This window comes from Salmo salar, chromosome 25 (assembly GCF_965601325.2).
Source record: "Salmo salar chromosome 25, fSalSal1, whole genome shotgun sequence".
NCBI lineage: Eukaryota > Metazoa > Chordata > Actinopteri > Salmoniformes > Salmonidae > Salmo > Salmo salar.
The window spans coordinates 1,989,165-2,017,078 of NC_138315.1; positions in this window are offsets into that span (position 1 = coordinate 1,989,165).

The following is a 27,914-nucleotide window of genomic DNA, read 5'->3' on the forward strand; positions in this document are numbered from 1 at the left end:
CCACGCCCCTACTTTTTTTTAAGGTAACAGTGATCAAAATATGCATATCTGTGTTCCCAGTCCTGTGAAATCCATAGGTTAGGGCCTAATTTATTTATTTTGATTGACTGATTTCGTTTTATGAACTGTAGCTCAGTAAAGTCTTTCAAATTCTTTTTGTTCACTGTATTATTCAGCCAAGGGAATTTCCGAAGGAAAGTATAAATCTTCCCAGGTTTCAACTTCAGATGTTACAAAGTTGCTTTAGGATCTTGATAAATAGAAAGCCACATGAAATGGATAACATCCCCGTCACACCCTGGCCATAGAGAGGTTTTTGGTCTCTATTTTGGTTAGGCCAGGGTGTGACTAGGGTGGGCATTCTATGTCTTTTTTTCTATGCTTTGTATTTTTTGTTTTGGCCTGGTATGGCTCTCAATCAGGGACAGCTGTACATCGTTGTCACTGATTGGGAGCCATACTTAGGCAGCCTGTTTTCCTTTGGGGTTTTGTGGGTAGTTGTTTTCTGTCTTGTGTGTTCACCTGGCAGAACTGTTGGCTTTCGTTTTCTTGTTTTATTTAAAGTGTCATTAAAGTTAATATGAGCACTTACCACACTGCATCTTGGTCCCCTCTGTCAGACGATCGTTACAATCCCAGCTAGACTCCTGAGTAATGCTGCTGATGACCTTATGTAACACACATCATTACATTTCAGTCATTTAGCAGATGCAGAGCAATTTACAGGAGCAATTAGGGTTAAGTGCCTGCTCAAGGACACATCAACAGATTTTTCACCTAGTTGGCTCAGGTATTTGACCCAGCAACCTTTCGGTTACTTGCCCAATGCTCTTAACTGCTAGGCTACCTGCCACCCCATGTGATTCCATTCAATATGGAAAGATACCACAAGAGCTAAAAACATGCAGGAGTTGTTCCTTTATACACGAAAGGAAGCAAAGTTGGACAAGGGAACTACAGACCAGTGTCAAAGGTTTCAGAAAGAGCACTCCATTAACAGATCCTAAAGTATATTCATGACCATAACATCTTATATGACCTTGAATCTGGTTTGAGATAATCCCACTCTACTGACAGTTGTTTACTGTACTTGACAGATTTTATCAAGAAAGAAATTGACAAGGACAACTTCTGTGGAATGGTCATGCTTGACCTATAAAAAGCATTTGATGCTGTGATCCATTATATTTTGTTCTACAAACTGAAAGTAATTGGTCATACCTAACTAATAGGGTCCAAAGGTGGATGTGGGCGCGACACTGTCTGATGCTAAGGAGATAAACTGTGGTGTCACCAAAGGGAGCATTTTGGGGCCTTTACTTTTTTGCTCTAAGTAAATGACATGGACTGCCTGTTCATTCCCTCTGTTCCTGTATGTGGATGAGTTTGCCCACTTGGTTTCACAGAATAAGAAGGAACCCATTGAAAATACCCTAAGCAGCGAACTGACTAAAGTCAGTAAGTAGTTATCCAACAAAAAACTTTCTTTGCATTTAGGCAAGACAGACTGCATCCAATTGACATGGACACTTTTGTCATTAAGCAGGTGCTCTAATCCAGAGCAATTAAGGTTAAGTGCCTTACTCAAGGGCACATTGACAGATATTTCACCTAATAAGCTCTGAGATTTGAACCAGCAACATATCGGTTACTAGTCCACCACTCATAATCACTAGGCTACCTGCCTGTTTGGTTCCAAACACAAGGTGAGAAACTTCCAACTTCTCAGTCTAGTTTAATCATGTAACGGTGAAGGAACAATGCTCTGTTATATACAGTACTTGGGATGTGAACTGGACCAACCCATGACAGGTAAACTCATGGCTCTGAAGTTAACTGGGAAGCTTCACTCCAGGACAAAGTTCATGGCAAGGGTAGCCACGTTTCTGGATACAGAGACTATGAGGACCCTCTCAACATTTCTGATAGTGTCACTATGACTATAGTTCAGTGGCATAACAACAAATCTGAAGGACAAACTTCAAACGGCCCAAAACAAACTAATGAGAACTATACTCAAGCTCAATCCAAGGACGCACATTGGTCCTAAAAATTTCTGGGAAATGAACTGGCTTTCAGTTGATCTCCAGGTGGTACAGATCAAACTGTTGATGGTTTTTAAAGTTAATTACTTTGTCCCCAGTTACCTGTCTGGTTATTTTCATTTCATTAGAGCAGGGGTCGCCAACCTTTTCTAGTATGTGAGCAACTTTAAAAAAATGAAACATGTTGTGAGCTCTTCTCTTCTCCTCTTCTCCTCTTCCCTGCAACTCTTTCCCACAACTCTTCCCCAGGTAGTTAGTGCACAAGAGAAAATAATGCACTGTGTTTCCTGACAATATACTGTACCTGGTAAAATAATGGTTAATAAATCTGTCCCCCCGCACAAATTATGTTTTATATTTCCCCAAATTATGTTTTCTCAGTTTCATTTTTTCTAGTTTTTCCACTCTTAAAATTACAATTGTTCATATCGAAACAACTAAATTGGATGTTCTGAGTCCATGTCAATGCTTAAATCACATCCGAATACCATTTTCTCGACTGGAAGAAAATTAACAAATGTAGATTTTTTGGTGCAATTCCCCTTTATTTGCGCATCTGGCCATTTAATTGTGCATCTAGCGAGTGAAGAATGCACCATCTAATGTGCTGGTCTAGCTATGATTCTGCACTGCTGCTGCTAATTTCATGGCAAAGTTTGCAAATAACAAATAATAGATGCAAATGATATACTTACTGATGATATACTTCTGCCAGGTAAGCCTACTTTGCAGTTAAATTTTAATTGAGGTTTTGGGGAAAGTATTTCTGTCAAATCACATCACCTGGCTACACAGAGTGATAGCGCTGGGCAACATTGATGGAAATTCATCGGCAGATATTGTGTTAGGTTGGACAAGCCAATAGTGGCTAACTAGGGGTGGGATACTGCCAATGTTGCGTTGATTAGGTAGTAGCTGGGAGCATGCAGTGTCTGATACTTGTGACCGTTTGTGGTGGAACATGTGCAAATTGCTTTCAGAATTGTTTGGTGAGCTTCTCATACATAACACTGCTGCAGAGGAATGAAATGGTGTATAAACCATATGTAATCCATAAACATTAAGAAATAATTTATGGGCAAAATGCTTTAAAACTGCACAGGCTTAAAGAAAGTATAATTGTTTCAATGAACGTTACTTGGTAATCTATTTTATTCCTTTTAAGGTTTCCTCCCTATTGATGATGTATTTGAGATGTATTTTCTTTTCATGTTATAAACTTGTGTATATTTTGTTTTCATATAAACTTTTTTGTGTCATCCTCTATGATTTTAATGGCATTGTACTGTATCCACGTGTGTGGTTGTACTGTGTTTAAAGGTCAACTGCCCCTTAGAACCAACTTCTCTGGTTTTAAATGGCCTATGTGGCTTCGATATGAGTCAGAAACATGAATACTAATGTCAAAATTGACTACAAAGTGTAAATAGGTGTCTTGACGTTGGCCTCTTTTGGTACAGGGAGGACAGTTGACCCCCTCCCTTTTGCACCACCACCCAACCTACCTTCCCCCCAATCCACCCTGTGTGTAAAGGGTTGTAAAAACTCTAAAATTTCAGGAGAGTCTCTGGCCACATGGCCCATAGAGAGACAAAGGAAATTCTTCCAACTCATAGAATTGGAGAACCGAGCGACATGTGTGTGCTGGAGAAGGTATGGAAGATTGGTGAAGAATCCAGCTACGAACTGATCCGCTTGGTACAATTTTGTGACACTCAGAAGAGACAATATAGCCATATTACCATAAAACTGTTTATATAATAGCATCAGCTTGAGACTTGCAACTTAATGGTTGTATAGAATGTATTAATAAGGATAAAGCTTTTATAATACACATGAGATGCTATTGTACTGATGTAATGTGATAGATTTGGTTACAGAAATACAATTCTAACTCAGTCATAGGCACGCCCCCAGGGACCCATACAGGACCAGGCGTCATTTGACAAGCCTGTTCTATGGGCACTATAAAACACCCCCTGATTTACATTTCTTCAGACCAGGCCTACACTCCGTGGCCACATAGGTTTTACCATCTAATTCCTCTACTGAAAGTGAACCATACCACGTGGTTAACTTTTTAGACTATTGATACCGACAGAATAAGAATAAGTCTTTGATATTAATTATTAGTCTGCAGCTAAGTAAATTATATCATTGAACGCGAAGACCAACGAAACAACCATTCTATGACGACATTAATGAATGTCTCTCTGAAAGATCCATTCTAACCGAGAGAGAGAGAGAGAACGCGGAGTAAACTTCCCAACAGAACCGAACTCTCCAACAAAGAACGACGACACACTGAGCGTAAATATATATTGATTGCAATTGTTCCCGAATGAGTGAGCCTTCAATTGTCAATTGTTAATATTAATGAACTCTGTGTAACTTCTCAGCTGACCGTTTATGACCCATTGTTCAACAGGCCGACCTGCCTGTTTAGCCCACAAGGGCACATTCCTCTACCAATCCTTTGTGACGATAATTACTGTTTGTATGTTTTCTGTTAATTACTTAGTGTAGTAAATAGATGATTTTAAAACAATTGATGTATGGATGATTTTAGTAAAGACTGGGTTCGTGCAGATACAACAATTTACGACGTTTGGAATGAGACTGGACTCGAGGTAAAATACACCATTTAAACCAGAAGATAAATCGGCCTATACTATAACAGAATATAATATTATAGTACAGGAAAGTTATATTAGGAAAATTATAGCTTTGTAATCTGAATATTCTCCTTGGTGCCCCGACCTCCTAGTTAGTTACAATTAAACGATTAATCAGTTTAATCGCGTGATAATAATTACAGGGAGCTAATTGATAAACATATCTTCAGTTTAATGGTACCCCCAAAGACACGACATAGGAGAATTTTGGCAGAATCACGACTTACTGGAGGGTTGGGAATGGATTACTTTTCCACTTTTGCCAAAGATGTCCAGTTGCCCAGAGACAACACATTGTAGTCCGCCCCCTGCTGCCATGCACATTTGTTGTCAAGTCTGTATAAGGGTGCAACACATTAAGCTCTGTAAATAGGAATGAAAATGGACTACCAGAAAGTTGGTGCACACATCCAATGCATTTCAACAATATGGCCAAATGGCCGGGAATGGATTACATCCGACATGGTCACTTCTGCTGCCAGTGTCAACCGTCAAACCACTGGTGTTGGTGAGTACGTTAGCTAAGGAGATAGCTGTTACTAAACTCAGCAAAAAAGAAAGATATTTGGATTTTTACGAATTAACTTCACAGATCTTCATTGTAAAGGGTTTAAACACTGTTTCCCATGCTTGTTCAATGAACCATAAACAATTAATGAACATGCACCTGTGGAACGGTTGTTAAGACACTAACAGCTTACAGACGGTAGGCAATTAAGGTCACAGTTATGAAAACTTAGGACACTAAAGCGGTCTTTCTACTGACTCTGAAAAACACCAAAAGAAAGATGCCTGATCATCTGCGTGAACGTGCCTTAGGCATGATGCAAGGAGGCATGAGGACTGCAGATGAGGCCAGGGCAATACATTGCAATGTCCGTACTGTGAGACGCCTAAGATAGCGCTACAGGGAGACAGGACGGACAGCTGATCATCCTCGCAGTGGCAGACCACGTTTAACAACACCTGCACAGGATCAGTACATCCGAACATCACACCTGCGGGACAGGTACAGGATGGCAACAACAACTACCCGAGTTACACCAGGAATGCACAATCCCTCCATTAGTGCTCAGACTGTCCGCAATAGGCTGAGAGAGGCTGGACTTAGGGCTTGTAGGCCTGTTGTAAGGCAGATCCTCACCAGACATCACCAGCAACAACGTCGCCTATTGGCACAAACCCACCGTCGCTGGACCAGACAGGACTGGCAAAAAGTGCTCTTCTCTGACAAGTCGCTGTTTTGTCTCACCAGGGGTGATGGTCGGATTTGCGTTTATCATCGAAGGAATGAGCGTTACACCGAGGCCTGTACTCTGGAGCGGGATTGATTTGAAGGTGGAGGGTCCGTCATGGTCTGGCGCGGTGTGTCACAGCATCATCGGACTGAGCTTGTTGTCATTGCAAGCAATCTCAATGCTGTGCGTTACAGGGAAGACATCCTCCTACCTCATGTGGTACCCTTCCACTGCAGTACTTAATGCAGCTGGTGGCCACACCAGATACTGACTGTTACTTTTGATTTTGAGCCCCCCCCTTTGTTCAGGTACACATTATTCCATTTCTGTTAGTCACATGTCTGTGGAACTTGTTCAGTTTATGTCTCAGTTGTTGAATCTTGTTATGTTCATACAAATATTTACACATGTTAAGTTTGCTGAAAATAAACACAGTTGACAGTGAGAGGACGTTTCTTTTTTTGCTGAGTTTAGCTAGCTAGTAGCTACTATTGGGTATATAACATTATTTGATAATGCTAGCGAGCCAGTCTAGCTATGACACCACAGATGAAAGGGGAATAATACTGTAGCTAGCATAATGTGTAATGTGATATAGCATGTCAGAGGAAGATGTCCATAGCTCACGTTAGCTAGCTACCTTGCTAACAACAGCTAACTGTCCATAGCCCATTGGCATTTGTGACTCAAAACCTGGATTCGGTCTTGTGTAGCAAAATTTGAAATTGTGTTTTTTACATTATACAAAAGTAGAGACTCAGAGCTACAAAATGGTATATCATACACTGCATTTGAGGAACAATGGGAAATCGCCTCTGAATGTTTTGCTATCTAGTGAAGAGCTCTTCTTTGTCTACACCCATTCAGCATTGTTCACACCCCCACCCATCTCGTTTCGCTCTCGAAGCGCACATTTCATGCTCTGGCCAATTATATTTTTTAACTCTGGATAACATGAAAACAGCCTAACCAGTTCTGCTGGCAACAATTTCATTATTTTTTTTGTAGCCGTTTACTGACACTGGCCATATTCAACGGGTGTTGTACACACGTCACGTAACGTTAGCTAATGAGCCAGCCAGGCAACATTAGCTAGTTAAACAATAAACAGTGCCAACAATGCCACAGTGCTGGGAGCCAACCAACCATGTTCAATATTAGCTAGCTAACATCCGGCTCTAACTAGAACAGCACATGGCTCTGGGATACGAATAATAAAGTCAGCTAGGGAGCCAGCCAGCTAACGTTAGCTAGCTAACAGTACACTTTAGCTTAAGACATATAGCTTGCTAGCTAGGTAAACAATGTACCTAGCTAGGAAAACAACGTGGAAGTTCACACACATCACATAACGTTAGCTAACGAGCCAGCCAGCTAACGTCAGCTAGTCAAACAACAATGAACAGTGACAACAATGCCACAGTGCTGGAAGCTAACCACCATGTTCAATGTTAGCTAGCTAACATTAGGCTCTAACTAGAACAGCAAACGGCTCTGGGAAATGAGTAGTAACATCAGGGAGCCAGCCAGCTAACGTTAGCTTTAAATTAAACCACTGTCAAAATTAGAAAACTATAAAAAATAAAAAAAACATTTTTTATATCTGAAAATGTAACGTTCGTCTTACCTGTATATATCATCGTGCATGGACGCATCTCCCTGTCAGGAATGCCATGCCACGGTTGCCCTTAGTTTGAAGATGAAATCCGGAGACAGGTGTTTCCTCCATCTCTTTAGCTATCATACTCTAATTCCACTGATTTCAAAACTTGATCCTCCAGAAAGTGGATAGCCACACTTATGCAGCTCTACTACACAGACTGATGAGCTTCTATGGCAGACCAATCCGAACTCCTCTCTCGGCATGTCCAGCCCACAAATTATCTCAGCCAATCATGGCTAGTGGGAAGGTTTCTCACTTTTTCTGTGGATTAACCAGCAATGCTCCTAATTTAACAATTTTGTTTGTATTTACAGATGGCATACAAGTTTGTTATTAAGGCACATGAAAGTCCACATGTTCAAGAAGGCATTTCTGCCAAAAAACTCATTTTGATAAAAATATATTTTTGACGTTCAAACGGCTCTCCTGTTAAGTCGTGACTTGCGACATACATCTAGTTTCCTGAATCGGGTCACATTTAGGGTCAATACAGGGCAGGCACTTGGATACTATAATTAGCTAACACACTTTTGTACATCGCGCTGTAACGTACAATTTACCTTATTTTAGTGCCTGAAAAACGTAATACTTCCAGGTCAACTGTATTATGAATACCATTGTAAAGCACAATTTATCCCCTTTCCAGCAAAATCAATGATGACACCTTCATGCTGCCAGTCTCTGCATGATTAAAGAAGGCAATGAGCTCCGTCGGGTCTTTTTAAAAATGACGGGTGGGGAAGCGAACCCTACTGCGTGATAGGGAAAGTGGGAGATAAGCTGTGTGGGGAAACTGCTTTTTCACCCGATCTGTAGTAGCGGCTTTTGAGAGTCATGATGGCTTGCAGTGATGACGCAAAAAATGTATGTATTCAGTTGTTCAATTGACTAGGTATCCCCTTTACCCTGTCCCTTTCTTGTTTTTAATCTGCGAGAGAAGCGCTACACCTGGTGGAGAGAGGCGGTACGAAACAGAATGAGTTGCATTATGCTGCTGTACGTTACGTCAATACACGTCACAATTTAACGTACAGCGTCAGAGGGGTCAGTGTTTTCAACTTTTCTCCAATACTATCGGTCCATTACCATGTCAATCAATGCTTGAATAGATACGTAGTTCACACCCCAGATTCTGATGCCAACACAGTCGCTACAGTCCCATTCTTTTTCATTGCAGCTTCATTTGAATGCAGCAGTTTTGCAAATTTGTACGGAATGGTCTTAGTCAACAGTAGCTTGTTAGCTAATCATAGACTGCAGCCAGCTTGCTTTCAATAATATTTCAACTCGAACTGGCAAGCTAACGGCCCAAAACAACATGCCTGGCTCATAAAAGTATATTGTGTTTTTTCTAGTGCAAAAATAAATGAAGGACGGTACATGTCTACTACAAATATAGACTATGGCTCTGGCAGCAAATAGCAAAACATATTAGCAAGCATTCGGCAACGTACACAGCTGGTTGCATAGTAAGGGCGTAAGCGTCACCGGCGTGAATCTATTCTGTAGTTACAATCCCTCTATCAGCATCTAAAGGACTTCCAAACTAGAGAAAGTACATTTTTTCGCTATATGTTTACTGAGTGATGATATTTTATTTAATTCACAGGCTACATACAAAACCTGGTGGATTTGTTGTTCAGCAGCGTTGTGGGAAACCCCCTACCATATCAGGAGCTGTTACAGAAAGCCGAGGCAGTGGCAAGACACCAATCCCGCTTCAGAGTAATGGAGGACACTTGAATCAGGTTGGTCACATTTGATCTAGTCAATGGTCAAAATACGATCTGTCCTGGAATTCACCTAACCGCTATTGATAATGTAATCCGTGCTGTGTGTATGTGTGTGTCTTGTATGTTGTAAGGAGGTGCCCCCCAATGGACAATTCCTTGGCCTAAGTGAGTAATGGCAACCAGTCAGTGCCGTACTGGCATATGTACCTTGTCATTTTAGCTGTGAATCAGGATCTCTGACTGGCTAGGTTCAACTCTATATTTACTGTTGGCTTCCATGACTGTATGATAACAGCCTTTTCCTCCCTCCCTCCCTCCCTCCCTCCCTCCCTCCCTCCCTCCCTCCCTCCCTCCCTCCCTCCCTCCCTCCCTCCCTCCCTCCCTCTGTGATAGGAGCTGGGTCTGATCTGTAAGTCAGGCTCCTTCATGACCATTATCTGTGACGAGAGGGGCCTGGAGCTGATCTACTGGCGCTGGCAAACACCTCAGAAGGGACAAAAAGTAATGACTAATAACAGAGGATATCACAATTGTTTAGTAATATAACAATCACCTTTATTCGTCAAATACATTTGCATGTACAGGAATTTGACTCATTGAAATAGTGCTGCCACAATGAACTGAATTTACAGACAGAAAATAAACTGAATATACAGATGGCACCACCCTTTCAACACGTGTCACTCATCAACTCTTCCTAGTTTTTCTACAGATGGAGGATGCAGGTTTTAAATCATGAATCTGTTCTGGAGGCAGCTCTACAGAATGCTCAATTGGTTGACATTTGGGTGTGCGGGTAAGCTCTGTTGGTGACTATGAACGCACCCGAGGTTTTGTTTCTGTTGTTGTTGAGACATGCTCAAGTGGGGCTAAATAGTCCTGTCATTATTGTTGTAATCAAATTGTATTTTGTTACTTGACTAACAATATTTACATGCTACAAGGAACAGTCAATGTATTTCTAATTCCATATACATATCATTTAGAATCAACCTAATTCGAGCGATGCTATGCATAACAGGTACATCTAGCTTAAAGACTAGCGTCTAAGGTTATGGGTTCTTTAACTCCCTCAGTTGGGGAGGGGGTTGGGTGTGTTTGTGGTAGGGTCAGGGTATAAGCTCAGGAGATGTTTTGTCACGGACGTCGTAAGGATTAGACCAAGGTGCAGCGGGAACATGTATACTCATCTTCTTTATTAAATCAAAAGAAGGAAAAAACAAACAAATCACATATACAACACAACACACACAACACACACAACACACACTAAACACACTAAACACACTAAACACACTAAACACACTAAACACACTAAACACACTAAACACACTAAACACACTAAACACACTAAACAGTCCTGTCAGGTGCACAGACACAAAACAGGAAAGAACTAGCCACAAATCCCATAGAAAAAAACACCCCTCTTAAATAAGACCTTCAATTAGAAGCAACGAGGAGCAGCTGCTTCCAATTGAAGGTCAACCCCATTAACTAAACATAGAAATAGAAAGACTAGAACTAACATAGAAATAAACTAACAAGAACATAGCCCAACAAACCCCGAAACACTCTAAACAAACACCCCTCTTACATAGGAACATAGCCCAACAAACCCCAAACCACATAAAACAAACACCCCCTGCCACGTCCTGACCAAACTACAATAACAAAATACCCCTTTACTGATCAGGACGTGACATGTTAACTACTTTATACTTTCATAATTTCCTTTTGTACACGTTTTATACACTCAACAAAATGTTGCTTCTTTCCTTTTCCCTGTTTCTTATTTTCTTTAAAGCACCTAATAACTATACATTTATGACACTTAACATTAGGGGTACTAAATGCCCAGTCAAGCGCAAACGTATTCTGAATTATCTAAAACAGCATAAGCTCTTCTTCAGGAGACACACCTGACTGACTCTGAGCCTGATAAACTGAAGAGAGAGTGGGTGGGTCAAGTGTACTATTCATCTTTCACCTCTCGGGCAAGAGGGGTGGCCATACTCACTAATAAGCATTGCCCCTTTCAGATACAATCTCAGATTAAAGACAAAGGGGTTGGTTTGTGATCATTCAAGGTCTCATTAACACTGAGCCCATTACCATTGTGAATGTGTATGGGCCTAACCATGATGATTCTACATTTTACCAAGACATCTTTTTTAAGTTAATGTGCCCATCAACAGAGATAATAATGGCAGGGGATTTTAACTTGGTACTGGACCCTTCCAGTGATAGATCGTCCTCTAATAGTATCAGCCTCATACAGGCAGCTAAAATGTTAAAAGCAGAAATGAAACACTTTGGGCTTTTAGACTTATGGAGATTTCACAACCAAAAGGTTAAAGAATACTCATTTTACTCCCCAGTCCATAGTAGTTACACTAGAATTGATGTATTTCTTATTCCTGCAGCCAAAGGAAGTTTAACTACTGGGTGTAAGTACTTACCAAGATGTATATCAGATCATTCTGCCCTGCTGGCTTCAGTCAGTAGAGGACAGCCACCCTCAAGAAGATGGAGGTTTGGCACACACTTACTAAATAATCCCACATTTGTAACATTTCTGAACACTCATATAGACATATTTTTTAGCACCAATAACAACTCTGCCTCACCCCTAATTTTATGGGAAGCTCTCCTTGCATATCTGAGGGGGAAAATCATATCCTTTAGTTCAGGTGCTCGTAAGATGTATAAGGCTCAAGTAAATTTGTTGGAGAATGAAATTAGAGATCTGGAAAATGAACATAGTGTAACATTTGACAACTCAACTCTACAAAAATTTGACTCAAAGCGATTTGAATATAACACCCTGACGACCCATAAAGGAGAAAATGCTCTTAGGAGAACAAAACAAAACTACTACGAACATGGAGATAAAGCTGGAAAGTTGTTTGCTTGGCAGATAAGACGTGAGGATGCTAGTAGAGTTATTAGCTCTCCTTAAGCTACCCAATAACACAGTTGTTCACAGTCCTGAGGAAATTAATCTAGTCTTCAGGAGTTTTATGAAACATTGTAGAAGTCTGAAGCGGATGCCCCTGCCACTATACATGAGTTTTTGAACAAACTCAATGTACAAACTTTAACTGATGAGGATAGAGAGCACTTGGAGAAAGAGATTACATTTTAGGAAATTAGGAAATCCATTTTCAACACTGCTGGGGGAAAATCACCAGGGTTAGACGGATTCCCTATTGAATTCTATCAATCCTTTTTACCCTAACTAATTGAGCCTCTTTGCAGTATGTTTAATTATGCCATAGAGACAGAAAAGCTCCCAGACACACATGAACAGGCACTGATCACAGTTTTGTTTAAAACCTGGGAAAGATCCTCTGCTTTGTGGGTCGTATAGACCAATATCTCTATTGAACACTTCCTATATGATTCTTGGGAAACTCATTGCTCTTAGACTGGATAAGGTTCTTCCGGACTTTGTTGGCATGGACCAAACAGGCTTTATAAGAAACCGCTCATCTCCTGATAATAATCAGAAGATTATTTAATATTATGCATTATGTAGAGAATGACCAAGAATCTGTAGTGGTGGCTTCATTAGATGCGGAAAAAGCTTTTGACCGCATAGAATGGAACTACCTGTTTGAAGTTTTACAGAGGATGAATATTGGACCTAAGTATGTTGGTCTGATTAGATTACTGTACAAATGTCCGGTAGCTCAGATCCTGACTAATGGAAACATTTCCTCACAGTTTTCTCTATCATGTGGCACAAGACAGGGTTGTCCTGATAGTCCTCTCCTTTTTTCTTTGGCTATAGAGCCACTTGCAGAAGCTTTTAGATCTCATCCATCCATCCATGGTGTTCGTATAGGTGGGCGTGAACATCTGGTCTCGCTATATGCCGATGACATTTTGCTTTACCTCACTAAACCAGAAATTTCCCTCTTAGCATTAATTGACATCCTGAAAGAATATGGGACCTTTTCAGGACATAAAATAAACCCATCAAAGAGTATAATTATGCCTTTTAACAGGGCAGCTATGCAGAACCCAATCTTAGACCAGCCGTTTTCTTGGAAACCACAGAAAATGACATATCTTGGATTGCAAATTCCTTCTGAAATTATTAAGACATATCAACTAAACTATACTACACTTCTCCAAAAGGTTGGGGAAGAATTGGATAGATGGAGGGATTTACCAATTTCTCTTATTGGGCGGGTTAATTGTGTAAAGATGAATATATTACCAAAATTCTTGTACCTTTTTCAAACCTTGCCCTTTCCTATCCCCAAAGCTTTTTTCAAACAACTTAATAGGAAGGTTTCTTCATTTCTGTGGAAAGGGAAACCCCCCAGAGTGAAACTCACAACTTTATGCAAACCATACTCAGAAGGAGGACTTACTCTACCTGACTTCCAGTTGTATTACTGGGCATCTTATTTAAAGGCTGTGTGGGTATGGCCAGATAGAGGAAGAGTGTCTGACCCCTGCAACATTATATCAGCCCACCTGAAGCTTTGCTAGGTCTCATAAACAACCCTTTCATTAAAAACACTTTAAATATATGGATTGAAATCTGTAAACAAATAGAAGGGCTTAGATCTATATATGAACAAACACCTCTCTATAATAACCCCATCTTACCCAAAGCCATGAGAGATGGTATTACATTTTCTTGGTTCAACAAAGGAATTAAAACGTTTGGTAATCTCTATAGAGAAGGTGAACTACTATCCTTTCAACAACTGGCATTTCATTTTCAGTTACCTCAAACTCATTTCTTCAAGTACCTACAGGTTAGGCATTACATTGCCACTCAACAGGGAGGTAGAATTCAGCCCATGAGTAAACCTAGAACTGATAAACTGTGGCTGGAAAGGAAAGGGGTAAAAGGTTTCATTTCCTACATGTCTTCAAGATCTGTTGGGGAATGATGAACCTCTGAAAGCTTGCATGAAGTGGCATGATGACCTTGGTCTCATTTTTGTGGATGAGAAATGGGGAAAGCTCTTTTTAGATGCTCAGCGTCTTTCATTTAACACAAGGAACAAGTTGATGCAATTCAATATTTTACATAGGGTCTACTTTACACCAGAGAGACTGTATAAGATCAATTCTAAATATTCAACATTTTGTCCAAGGTGTAAAACGGGAGTGGGCACACTTATGCATTTGTTTTTGTCCTGCCCTGAACTAAGCAATTATTGGAAAGACATTATTCAGATCTTATCACAGGTCACTAATATAACGGTACCACTAATCTTCCCTTATTCTTCTTGGAGATGATTATGTTCTACCAGCTAATATTTGTAGCAATACCAGATTCATTAAATTGTCAGTCATTGCAGGCAATACATGCACAGCTATTATATGGAAGGGTGACACTCCGCCAAGCAAGCAGATGAGGCTAAAATAACTATCTTCCTATATTCCATCTGAAAAAATAACATACAATTTACATAATAAACCCTTTGAATTTACTGATGTCTGGGGGGACTTTCAGACGTTTCTAGAGACGTCACCTTAGCTGCCTCATTACTACTTTCTTCATTAATGTATTATTATTTAACTTGCATCATATAAAGGGACCACGGCGCGGCGTGTTGAATGCTCAACCCCCCAAAATACTATATAGAAATAGAAAAACTAGAACTTAAACATAGAAATAGAAAACATAGAAAACCACCCAAACACCCCCTGTCACGCCCTGACCTACTTTACTATAGAAAATGACATCTTACAAGAGTCAGGACGTGACAGTACCCCCCCCAAAGGTGCAGACTCCGAATGCAACTAAAAAGAACAACAAAAGAAACCACAAAACAAAAAGGGAGGGTAGGGATGGTGACAATTGTCTATGGCGGTTCTAGTGCAGTACCCAGAACCTTACCATCCAGCAGATCTTCCAGCAGCAGAGGTGGCTCCGGTTCGGGGCGTAACCCCCGCTCCGCCCGCAGATCCCTCTGCTTCTGTAACACCGGACTGTGGATCATCGTCGGAGGAACCGGACTGTAGATCATCGCCGGAGGCTCCGTGTTGCAGGCCACCGCCGGAGACTTCTTGCCATGGATTATCTCTGCAGGCTCCGGGCCATGGATTACCTCTGGAGGCTTCGTGCCATGGAACATCCCTACAGGCTCCGGGCCATGGATCATCACTATAGGCTTCGTGCAATGGATCATCTTTACAGGCTTCGGACCATAGATTATCACAGGAGGCTTTTCTCGTGAAGCTGGAACAGGTCTCACCAGACTGGAGAGACGCACTGAGGACCGGGTGCGCAGAGCAGGCACCGGCCGTACTGGGCTATGGAGGCGCACTGGAGGAAGAGTGCGAGGAGCAGGCACAGGATGTACTGGGCTATGGAGGCGCACTGTAGGGAGAGTGCGAGGAGCAGGCACAGGCTCACCACAATAAGCACGGGGAGTTGGCTCAGGGCTGCCTCTCGTTCTTCCCCGGTAGGCTACGATACCTGTCTGTTACCTGGCACCAAGTCCAGTTTCTCCTTTCGGTCCACTCCTTCATCGACCAGGTATCCATCTCTGCCCGGGCACGCTTCTTGATCCAATCGTGGTGGGTAGTTCTGTAACGTGCGTCGTATAAAGGGGACCAAGGCGCGGCGTGTTGAGTGCTCATGATATTCTTTAATAAAATCTAAACACTTTTACAAAGAAACAAAATGACAGAAAACAGTTCCGTCAGGCAACAGACAACAAAACGGAAAACAACTACCCACAAACACAATAGAAAAAACACCAACTTAAATATGATCTCCAATTAGAGGCAACGAGGACCAGCTGCCTCCAATTGGAGATCAACCCCCCAAAAAAACAACATAGAAATAGAAAAACGCCCTGACCTACTTTACTATAGAAAATGACATCTTACAAGGGTCAGGACGTGACATATTATTTGTTTTTGTGTTGAATAATTTATTTTCTAGCATGGAATGTGAAGGTCATTCTGTTTCTTTTTTTGTTGTTAATCAGTGAAGCTCATACCGGTAGAGGGGAGGGAGGGGTGTGTTCCTGTGTTGGGGAGGGAAGGGGACCGGAACATATTCCAGTCCGCGTGACCAAAACAAGCTTGAAGCGTGGCTTCCGATTTGTCGGACCAGCAATGAATGGTTCTCGTCACTGGTACGTCCGCGTTGACTTTCTGCCTATAAGATGGTAGGAGCAAGATGGCGTCGTGGTCCTATTTGCAGAAGGGAGGGCGGGGGAGGGCTTTGTGTGCATCGCGGAAGTTAGAGTAGCAGTGGTTGAGGGTAATGCCCATGCGCATAGCGCAATCAATATGCTGGTAGAATTTAGGTGGCCTTATTCTCAAATTTGCTTTGTTAAAATCCACAGCTCCAATGAATGCAGCCTCAGGATATATGGTTTCCAGTTTGCATATAGTCCAGTGCAGTTCCTTGATGGCCATCTTGGTGTCTGCTTGAAGGGGAATGTACTCAGTTGTGACTATAACTGACGAGAATTCTCTTGGTAGGTAAAATGGCTCTCATTTGAACTTCAGCAAAACGTTTCCTACAGATTTCCTCATTGTTAAATTTAAAGTCATGTTCTCAAATTGTTCAGAGAACGTTAAGAAAACTTTGCATAAAAACCACAAGAAACCAATGCTAACTAGCGTTAGCGCAATGACTGGAAGTCTGTTGGTATCTACTAGCATGCTAGCAGATACCCATATACTTCCAGTCATTGTGCTAATGACATCAAAATGGTATCCAGGAATTCATCTGAATCTGGGGAAGTAGATAAAGAACCTAATTGCCAAAATACAGAAGTATCCTTTTAATATCCAAGCAATTGAATTGACATGTGTCCTATCTGTGCTTAGAGTTCAAAACAGTTAACCCAAACTAAGCTAGCAGTGTTAGTAAAAGTCTTATTGAAACATATTCCCAGAACGTTATTTAATTACCTTCAAATAACCTATACCTTCTGTCCTGAGAACATTAATTATACCTCCCAAGAAAACCACCTAAAAATGTATGTTCCCAGAACAGGCAACATATTCACTTCCTTTCTCTGAAAATTAAAAAAAACATTCAGTTTTACCTGTCAGGAAACTGAGGGCTTCTTTCCCAGAACCAATGGCAAACCAAAAATGTACATTCCCACAACTTACAAGGAACCAAATGTGCTAGCTGGTATATCAGCTAGATAGAATAGCTGAAGCTATCACCAAGCTATGCTAGCTAGCTGCTGTCAGCTTGGCTAAATACAAAGTTATTTAGCCAAGTCAGTCAGTCAGGAGGGGAGAAGTGTATTCGGAAAGTATTCAGACCTCTACCCTTTTCCCACATTTTGTTATGTTACAGCCTTCATCAATCTACACACAATAACCCATAATGACAAAGCGATAACAGGTTTTTAGAAATGTATCCAAATGTAACAAAAATAAAAAGGGAAATACCTTATTTACATAACTATTCAGAGCCTTTAGTATAACACTCGAAATTTAGCTCAGGTAAATTCCGTTTCCATTGATCATTCTTGATATGCTTCTACAACTTCATTGGTGTCCACCTGTGGTAAATTCAATTGATTGGACATGATTTGGAAAGGCACACACCTGTCTATATAAGGTCCCACAGTTGACAGTGCATGTCAGAGCAAAAACCAAGCCATGAGGTTGAAGGAAATGTCTGTAGAGCTCCAAGACAGGATTGTGTCCAGGCACAGATATGAGGAAGTGTATCAAAAAATGTCTACAGCATTGAAGGTCCCCAAGAACTCAGTGGCCTCCATCATTCTTAAATGGGAGAAGTTTGGAACCACCAAGACTCTTCCTAGAGCTGGCTACCCAGCCAAACTGAGCAATCAGGGGAGAAGGACCAAGAGCCCCCAGAATTCCTCTGTGGAGGTGGGAGAACCTTCCAGAAGGACAACCATCTCTGCAGCACTAATCAGGCCTTTATGGTAGAGTGGCCAGATGGAAGCCACTCCACAGTAAAAGGCAGTAACAGGACTCTCAGACCATGAGAAACAAGATTCTCTGGTCTGATGAAACCAAGATTGAACTCTTTGGCCTGAATGCCAAGCCTCACGTCTAGACGAAACCTCACACCATTCCTATGGTGAAGCATGGTGGTGGCAGCATCATGCTGTGGGGGTGTTTTTCAGCGACAGGGTCTGGGAGACTGGTCAGGATCAAGGGAAAGATGAAAACTGCTCAGGACCTCAGACTGGGGTGAAGGTTCACCTTCCAACAGGACAATGACCCTAAGCACACAGCCAAGACAACACAGGAGTTGCTTCGGGACAAGTCTCTGAATGTCCTTGAGAGGCCCAGCCAGAGCATTGAATTGAACCCAATCAAACATTTCTGGAGAGACCTGACAATAGCTATCCTCTCAACCTGACCTAGCTTGAGAAGATCTGCAGAGAAGAATGGGATAAAGTCCCCAAATACAGGTGTGCCAAGCTGGTAGCGCCATACCCAAGAAGACTCGAGGCTGTAATCGCTGCCAAAGGTGCTTCAACAAAGTACAGCGTAAAGGGTCTGAATGCTTATGTAAATGGGATATTTCAGTTGTTTTTCTAACAACCTGTTTTTGCTTTATCGTTATGGGGTACTGTGTGTAGATGGATGAGGGGAAAACATTGTTTTTAATCAATTTTAGAATAAGGCTATACATAACAAAATGTGGAAAAAGTCAAGGGGTCTGAATTCTTTCCGAATGCACTGTATTTAAAGACAAGATTAAATCAATAGTCTAATGAGTGACAGTATTAGCCTATTACTTGTGAATTATCTACACTACCATTCAAAAGTTTGGGGTCGCTTAGAAATGTCCTTGTTTTTGAAAGAAAATCAAATTTTTTGTCCATTAAAATAACATAAAATTGAACAGAAATAGAGAGTAGACATTGTTCATGTTGTAAATTACTATTGTAGCTGGAAGCGGCTGATTTTAGCTAACACAACGTGCCATTGGAAGACAGGAGGGAAGGTTGCTGATAATGGGCCTTTGTACGCCTATGTAGATATTCCAATAAAAATCAGCCTTCTCCAGCTACAGAAGTCATTTACAACATTATTAACAATGTCTACACTGTATTTCTGTTCAATTTGATGTTATTTAAATGTCCTAAATTTAAACATTTCTAAGTGACCCCAAACGTTTGAATGGTTTTGTATTATCAGTTGTGAATGCCCAGTATAAGGCAAAACATCTAATCATAGTCCCACACCTGGTGTAGCCTATAGGCCTATATGTTTTGAAAAGGTTTGTATCACAACTTAAAGTAGCCCAATAACTTCTTAAAAGGATCTGACCCTTTTTTTCAATTTTCGCCTAAAATAACATACCCAAATCTAAATGCCTGTAGCTCAGGACCTGAAGCAAGGATATGCATATTCTTGATACCACTTGAAAGGAAACACTTTGAAGTTTGTGGAAATTTGAAATTAATGTTGGAGAATATAACACATTAGATCTGGCAAAAGATAATACAAGATAATGTTTTTTCTTTTGTTTTTTCATCATTCTTTGAAATGCAAGAGAAGGGCCACAATCTAGTATTGCAGTTTAGGCGCAATTTAGTGTATGTTAGTGTATGCAGTGTATGTGCACAGTTTTAGACTGATCCAATGAACCATTGAATTGCTGTTCAAAATGTTGTATTAAGTCTGCCCAAATAAGCCTAATTGGTTTATTGATACAGTTTCAAGTGCATAACTGATTCCGTAGAGGTTAAAATTAAGCCATTCATCTGCTTTACAATGGGTGTAGAGCCTAACTGGCATACATACGCACGTTTTGGGAAGATCATTTTCACTATAAAAATGCACCTTTATAATAAAAGCCTAACATGCATAATCACATTTGAGAATGGTGTTTTCCTACTAATGGAACATTCACGCTCATAGCCTACTGCTGTGTGCGCATTGCTGCACTTATAATGTGAAGAAATAGCGTAATGGTTTATCAACATCTCAAGCTAAACTTTCTGATCTGTTGCATCAGCCTCATTGTGTAAAATAGTTTTTTTAATAGGAGTGCTTCTATTAATAAGGCTAGGCGTCCCGCTAGTGGGACACCTGTCAACAACATCCGGTGAAATTGGAGGGTGCGCAATTCAAATAAATATTCGTGATATTAAACATTTATGAACATACAAGTATCTTACATCGTTTAAAAGCTTACATTCTTGTTAATCTAACTGCATCGTTCGATTTACAATAGGCGTTACAGCGAAAGCATACCATGCGATTGTTTGAGGACGGCACCACACATAAACATATTTTTCAACCAGCACAGGCTTAACACCTCTTGGGGCTAGGGGGCAGTATTGAGAATTTTGAAAAAAATATGTGCCCATTTTTAACTGCCTCCTACACCAACTCAGAAGCTAGAATATGCATATTATTGTTCAGGTTTGGATAGAAAACACTCTGAATTTTCTAAAACTGTTTGAATGGTGTCTGTAAGTACAACAGAACTCATATGGCAGTCAAAACCCTGAGACAAATTCTGACAGGAAGTGGATACCTGATGTGTTGAATTACCTTTAAGCCTATGCCATTGAAACACACAGGGGCTTATTAATTTTTGAGCACTTCCTATGGCTTCCACTAGATGTCACCAGTCTTTAGAAAGTGTTTTGAGTCTTATACTGTGAAAACTGAACGAACAAGAGCCTTGGAACGGTGGTGGCCGATTAGACTCTGGCGCGCGAGTTCATGTTGGGTACTCTCGTTCCAAAACGTTTTAAAAGAGAATGCAATCGTCCGCCTTGAATATTATTCATGTTCTGGTTAAAAAAGGCACTAATGATTTATGCTATACAACGTTTGACATGTTTGAACGAACGTAAATATTTTTTTTCCCCTCGTTCATGACGAGAAGTCCGGCTGGCATAGATCATGTGCTAACAACACGGAGCTTTTTGGACATAAATTATGAGCTTTTTCGAACAAAACGACATTTGTTATGGACCTGGGATTCCTGGAAGTGACATCTGATGAAGAGAATCAAAGGTAATGGATTATTTACATAGTATTTTCGATTTTAGATCTCTCCAACATGGCGGCTAGTCTGTATCGCAAAGCGTATTTTTCTGGGCGCAGTGCTCAGATTATAGCAAAGTGTGATTTCCCAGTAAGGTTATTTTTAAATCTGGCAATCCGGTTGCGTTCAAGAGATGTAAATCTATAATTCTTTGAATGACAATATAATATTTTACCAATGTTTTCGAATAGTAATTATTTAATTTGTTGTGCTGCTTGACTGGCGGTTATTGGAGGGAAACGATTTCCTCAACATCAACGCCATAGTAAAACGCTGTTTTTGGATATAAATATGAACTTGATCGAACAAAAAATGCATGCATTGTCTAACATAATGTCCTAGGAGTGTCATCTGATGGAGATTGTCAAAGGTTAGTGCATCATTTTAGCTGGTTTTCTGCTTTTGGTGACGCCTGTCTTTGAATTGACAAAACATTACACACAGCTATTGTCAATGTACTCTCCTAACATAATCTAACTTTATGCTTTTGCCGTAAAGCCTTTTTGAAATCGGACAACGTGGTTAGATTAAGGAGATGTTTATCTTTCAAAGGGTGTAAGATAGTTGTATGTTTGAGAAATTTGAATTATGACATTTAATTGTTTTCAAATTTGGCGCTCTTGATATTTCACCTGTTGTTGATAGGGTGTACCAGGGGTGGGACGCTTGCGTCCCACATAGCCCATAGAGGTTAATAAAATCCCAAATAGCAATTAAATAAATCACTTATTTTTGAAAATCTTCCTCTGTTTGCAATCCCAAGGGTCCCAGCTACAACAGGAATGGTCGTTTTGTTAGATAAAATCCTTCTTTATATCCCAAAAAGCCTGTTTAGTTGGCGCCATCGATTTCAGTAATCCACTCATTCAACATGCAGACAAAGGAGTCCAAAAATCTACCGCTAAACTTTGTTCAAGCAAGTCAAACTATGTTTCCATTTAATCCTCAGGTATCCTAAAATGTAAATAAACTATAATATTTAATGCGGAAAGAAGTATGTTCAATAGAAAAGTAAAATTAATAAGCGCGGGTCCTCTTCCTCGCGTGCCAACAGACTGATATTGTAACGGAACTCTTTGTACAAAAACTCAAAATTCTTGCATTTTGAAGAAACTAGCCTGAAACAATGAACAAAGACTGTTGACATCTAGTGGAAGCCATAGGAATTGCAATCTGGGAGTTGGAACCCATAGCTTTTCATTATAAGAGCCTGGGAGCTAAAAAAAAAACTATTCTGGTTGTTTTTTGGGGGATTGTCGCCTGCCATATCAATTGTGTTATAGTCTCATACATTATTTTAACATTTCTACAAACTTCAAAATGTTTTCTATCGAATGCTACCAAATATATGCATATCCTGACTTCTGGGCCTGAGTAACAGGCAGTTTACTTTGGGAAGATCAGTCAGGCGGAGATAGAGAAAAATAGACCCTATCCCTATTCATTTGGGATCTATCGCACCCCACAACTATCCCAGACTATGTTCAGAATATTTATTTATTACACAGAATAGGTCAATTTTTGTACTATGGGGATAATAGATTGACTTAGGCTAGTGCTTTTGCTGTTTGTTAGGCCTACTCATCTTGTTGGCTGACAAAAAGTAAATGTGGGCAGTTCTTCCAATATCTTCAATATGCACCTCGGAATTGGATAAGGATGCGTGCAGTTGCGTCCCTGATATGTGACCCGATTCAGGAAACTTGGCGTATGTCGCAAGTCATGACTTCACAGGACAGCTGTTTGAATGATAAACATTTTTTTTTTATCAAAATGCGTTTTTTATCAGAAATGCTGTCTCAAAAATATGAGCTTTCATGTGCCTTAATATCAAACTTGTATGCCATCTGTATATATGAATACAATTGTTAATTTACGAGACCAGTTGGTTTAGCCACAGAAAAGTATCAACCTTCCCGTCTAGCCATAATTGGCTGAGATAATGAGTGGGCTGGATATGCCGAGAGATGAGTTTGGATTGGTCTGCCATATAGAGCGCGTTTGTCTATTGGAGCTGGTCAGTATGTTCAGGTAATCGTGATGAATGCGGCTTTTAATTTTTTTTATTGCGTAGTAAAACGGCATAAACCTAATGTCAAGTTAAAGTGTACTGTTAGCTAGCTAATGTTAGCTGGCTGGCTAGCTAGCTAACATTATGTATATGCTTTCCACTTTCTGGAGGACCGAGTTTTGCGATCAGTGGAATTCGAATATGACAGCTAAGGAGATGGAGGAAACACTAGTCTGGATTTCATTGTTATAATAAGGGCAACCATGCATGGCATCAGACTGGAGACGTGTCCAACCATGATGTATAGTGGTAAGATTTTCAGATTTTACACGTTTCTAATTTTCACAGAAAGTGGTTTAATTTCAAGTGTACTGTTAGCTAGCTAGCTAGCTGGCTGGGTCGCTAGCTAACGTTATGTGTATGATCTTATTCTTCGTATTGCAGACACATTTTCTTGACTAGTTATAGCCATAGAACCTGGTTGGTTAGCTACCTGCAGATTCATGCAGGGTAGTAACGTCATGAGTTGTGATTATGGTCCATTGTTTAGCTTAGCTAGCTAGCCACATATCTTAACAAAAGACTCCACTCTAATTTTGACAAAGTATTTTCATTTGAAGTTAAAGTGTACTATTAGCTAGCTAACGCTAGCTGGCTGGCCCGCTACCTAACTTTACGTCATGCGTTGGGATTCATTGTTTATCTAGCTACATTCCTTGTAAAAATACTCTCCTCTTAGTGTGCCAGAGCGCAGAATAGCTCATTACTTTTTGAACGCTCAACACCCATTGAATATGTCTGGTGTCAGTAAACATCGGCAACAAAGCGTAATTCAATTGTTGCCAGCAGCACAGTTACAGTCACCAACGATCTGCATAACATGAAAAAAGCCTAACCAGCTCTGCTACGGCAAGTAAAATGGTCAGAGTGGGGCGTTCTCTCATAATGTGTCTGGAAGTAGCTAGCCAATGTTAGCCAGTTAGCTTGGGTGCTTGACTGTAGTTGTGAGGTCAGAGCTTTCGAAACAACCCTACTTATTGGCCAGAGCATCCAGTGTGCACTCTGACTTTACTAACGGACAATCTGACTAGGACGAGTAATGTTCAGTGAGCTGTTCTCTCTCTCTTTTAGATGTCTGGAAGTAGCTGGCAAGTTAGTACAGAATGGTTGGATCACCCCTTAAAGAGATGGGGGGGGGGCTAAGGCTTAACCTGTTGGGGATAGGGGGCAGTATTTGCACGGCCGGATAAAAAACGTACCCGATTTAATCTGGTTATTACTACTGCCCAAAAACTAGAATATTGGAATTATTGGCTTTGGATAGAAAACACCCTAAAGTTTCTAAAACGGTTTGAATGGTGTCTGTGAGTATAACAGAACTCATATGGCAGGCAAAAACCTGAGAAGATTCCTTACAGGAAGTGCCGTCTCTGACCATTTCTTGGGCTTCTACACTCTCTTTATTGAAAAGTGAGGATCTCTGCTGTAACGTGACACTTCCTACGGCTCCCATAGGCTCTCAGAAGGCGGCAAACCGGTGAATGATGTCTTTGGAGCCCCTGGCTGAAAAACATTAGCGCATTTGGATAGTGGTCGATCAGAGAACCATGAGACTGAGGCGCGTGCACGAGGCGACACCATGTTTTTATTTTTTCGTCTTTGAACTGAAACAGGGTTTCCCGGTCGGAATATTATCGCTTTTTTACAAGAAAAATCGCATAAAAATTGATTTTAAACAGCGGTTGACATGCTTCGAAGTACGGTAATGGAATATTTAGAAATGTTTTGTCACGAAACGCGTCGGGCACGTCACTCTTTGTCACCCTTCGGCACCCTTCGGCACCCTTCGGCTGGTGTCTTGAACGCACGAACAAAACAGAGGATATTTGAACATAACTATGGATTATTTTGAACCACACCAACATTTGTTATTGAAGTAGAAGTCCTGGGAGTGCATTCTGACGAAGAACAGCAAAGGTAATAAAAATGTTCTAATAGTAAATCGGAGTTTGGTGAGGGCCAAAGTTGGTGGGGTTCAAAATAGCTAGCCATGATGGCTGGGCTATCTACTCAGAATATTGCAAAATGTGCTTTTGCCAAAAAGCTATTTTAAAATCGGACATAGCGATTGCATAAAGGAGTTCTGTATCTATAATTCTTAAAATAATTGTTATGTTTTTTGTGAACGTTTATCGTGAGTAATTTAGTAAATTCACCGGAAGTGTTCGGTGGGAATGCTAATTCTGAAAGTCACATGCTAATGTAAAAAGCTGGTTTTTGATATAAATATGAACTTGATTGAACAAAACATGCATGTATTGTATAACATAATGTCCTAGGGGTGTCATCTGATGAAGATCATCAAAGGTTAGTGCTGCATTTAGCTGTGGTTTGGGTTTATGTGACATTATATGCTAGCTTGAAAAATGGGTGTCTGATTATTTCTGTCTGGGTACTCTGCTGACATAATCTAATGTTTTGCTTTCGTTGTAAAGTATTTTTGAAATCGGACAGTGTGGTTAGATTAACGAGAGTCTTGTCTTTAAAATGGTGTACACTATCCGAAGTGTAAATAAGGGTCATGCGCACGACGCATTTCGTAAATATTCCATTACCGTACTTCGAAGCATGTCAACCGCTGTATAAAATCAATTTTTATGCCATTTTTCTCGTAAAAAGCGATAATATTCCGACCGGGAGTGGTGGTTCTCGTTCAAAGACGAAAGAATAAAAACATGGAGTCGACTCGTGCACGAGCCTGAGTCTCATAGTACTGTGACCGGCCACTATCCAAATGCGCTACTGTTTTTCAACCAGGGCCTGCAAAGCCACGATTGAGCTTTTTGCCGCCTTCTGAGAGCCCATGGGAGCCGTAGGAAGTGTCACGTAACAGCAGAGATCCCCTGTATTGGATAGAGATAATCAAGAAGGCCAAGAAATGGTCAGACAGGGTACTTCCTGTACAGAATCTTCTCAGGTTTTGACCTGCCAAATGAGTTCTGTTATACTCACAGACACCATTCAAAATGTTTTAGAAACTTTGGAGTGTTTTCTATCCAAAGCTAATAATTATATGCATATTCTAGTTTCTGGGCAGGAGTAATAATCAGATTAAATCGGGTACGTTTTTTATCCGGCCGTGAAAATACTGCCCCCTAGCCATAACAGGTTAACAGAAGACTACACTCTAATTTTTACAAAGTACACTGCTCAAAAAAATAAAGGGAACACTTAACACAATGTAACTCCAAGTCAATCACACTTCTGTGAAATCAAACTGTCCACTTAGGAAGCAACACTGATTGACAATAAATTTCACATGCTGTTGTGCAAATGGAATAGACAACAGGTGGAAATTATAGGCAATTAGCAAGACACCCCCAATAAAGGAGTGGTTCTGCAGGTGGGGACCACAGACCACTTCTCAGTTCCTATGCTTCCTGGCTGATGTTTTGGTCACTTTTGAATGCTGGCGGTGCTTTCAATCTAGTGGTAGCATGAGACGGAGTCTACAACCCACACAAGTGGCTCAGGTAGTGCAGCTCATCCAGGATGGCACATCAATGCGAGCTGTGACAAGAAGGTTTGCTGTGTCTGTCAGCGTAGTGTCCAGAGCATGGAGGCGCTACCAGGAGACAGGCCAGTACATCAGGAGACGTGGAGGAGGCCGTAGGAGGGCAACAACCCAGCAGCAGGACCGCTACCTCCGCCTTTGTGCAAGGAGGAGCAGGAGAAGCACTGCCAGAGCCCTGCAAAATGACCTCCAGTAGGCCACAAATGTGCATGTGTCTGCTCAAACGGTCAGAAACAGACTCCATGAGGGTGGTATGAGGGCCCGACGTCCACAGGTGGGGGTTGTGCTTACAGCCCAACACCGTGCAGGACATTTGGCATTTGCCAGAGAACACCAAGATTGGCAAATTCGGCACTGGCGCCCTGTGCTCTTCACAGATGAAAGCAGGTTCACACTGAGCACATGTGACAGACATGACAGAGTCTGGAGACGCCGTGGAGAACATTCTGCTGCCTGCAACATCCTCCAGCATGACCGGTTTGGCGGTGGGTCAGTCATGGTGTGGGGTGGCATTTCTTTGGGGGGCCGCACAGCCCTCCATGTGCTCGCCAGAGGTAGCCTGACTGCCATTAGGTACCGAGATGAGATCCTCAGACCCCTTGTGAGACCATATGCTGGTGCGGTTGGCCCTGGGTTCCTCCTAATGCAAGACAATGCTAGACCTCATGTGGCTGGAGTGTGTCAGCAGTTCCTGCAAGAGGAAGGCATTGATGCTATGGACTGGCCCAGACCTGAATCCAATTGAGCACATCTGGGACATCATGTCTCGCTCCATCCAACAACGCCACGTTGCACCACAGACTGTCCAGGAGTTGGCGGATGCTTTAGTCCAGGTCTGGGTGGAGATCCCTCAGGAGACCATCCGCCACCTCATTAGGAGCATGCCCAGGCGTTGTAGGGAGGTCATACAGGCACGTGGAGGCCACACACACTACTGAGCCTCATTTTGACTTGTTTTAATGGACATTACATCA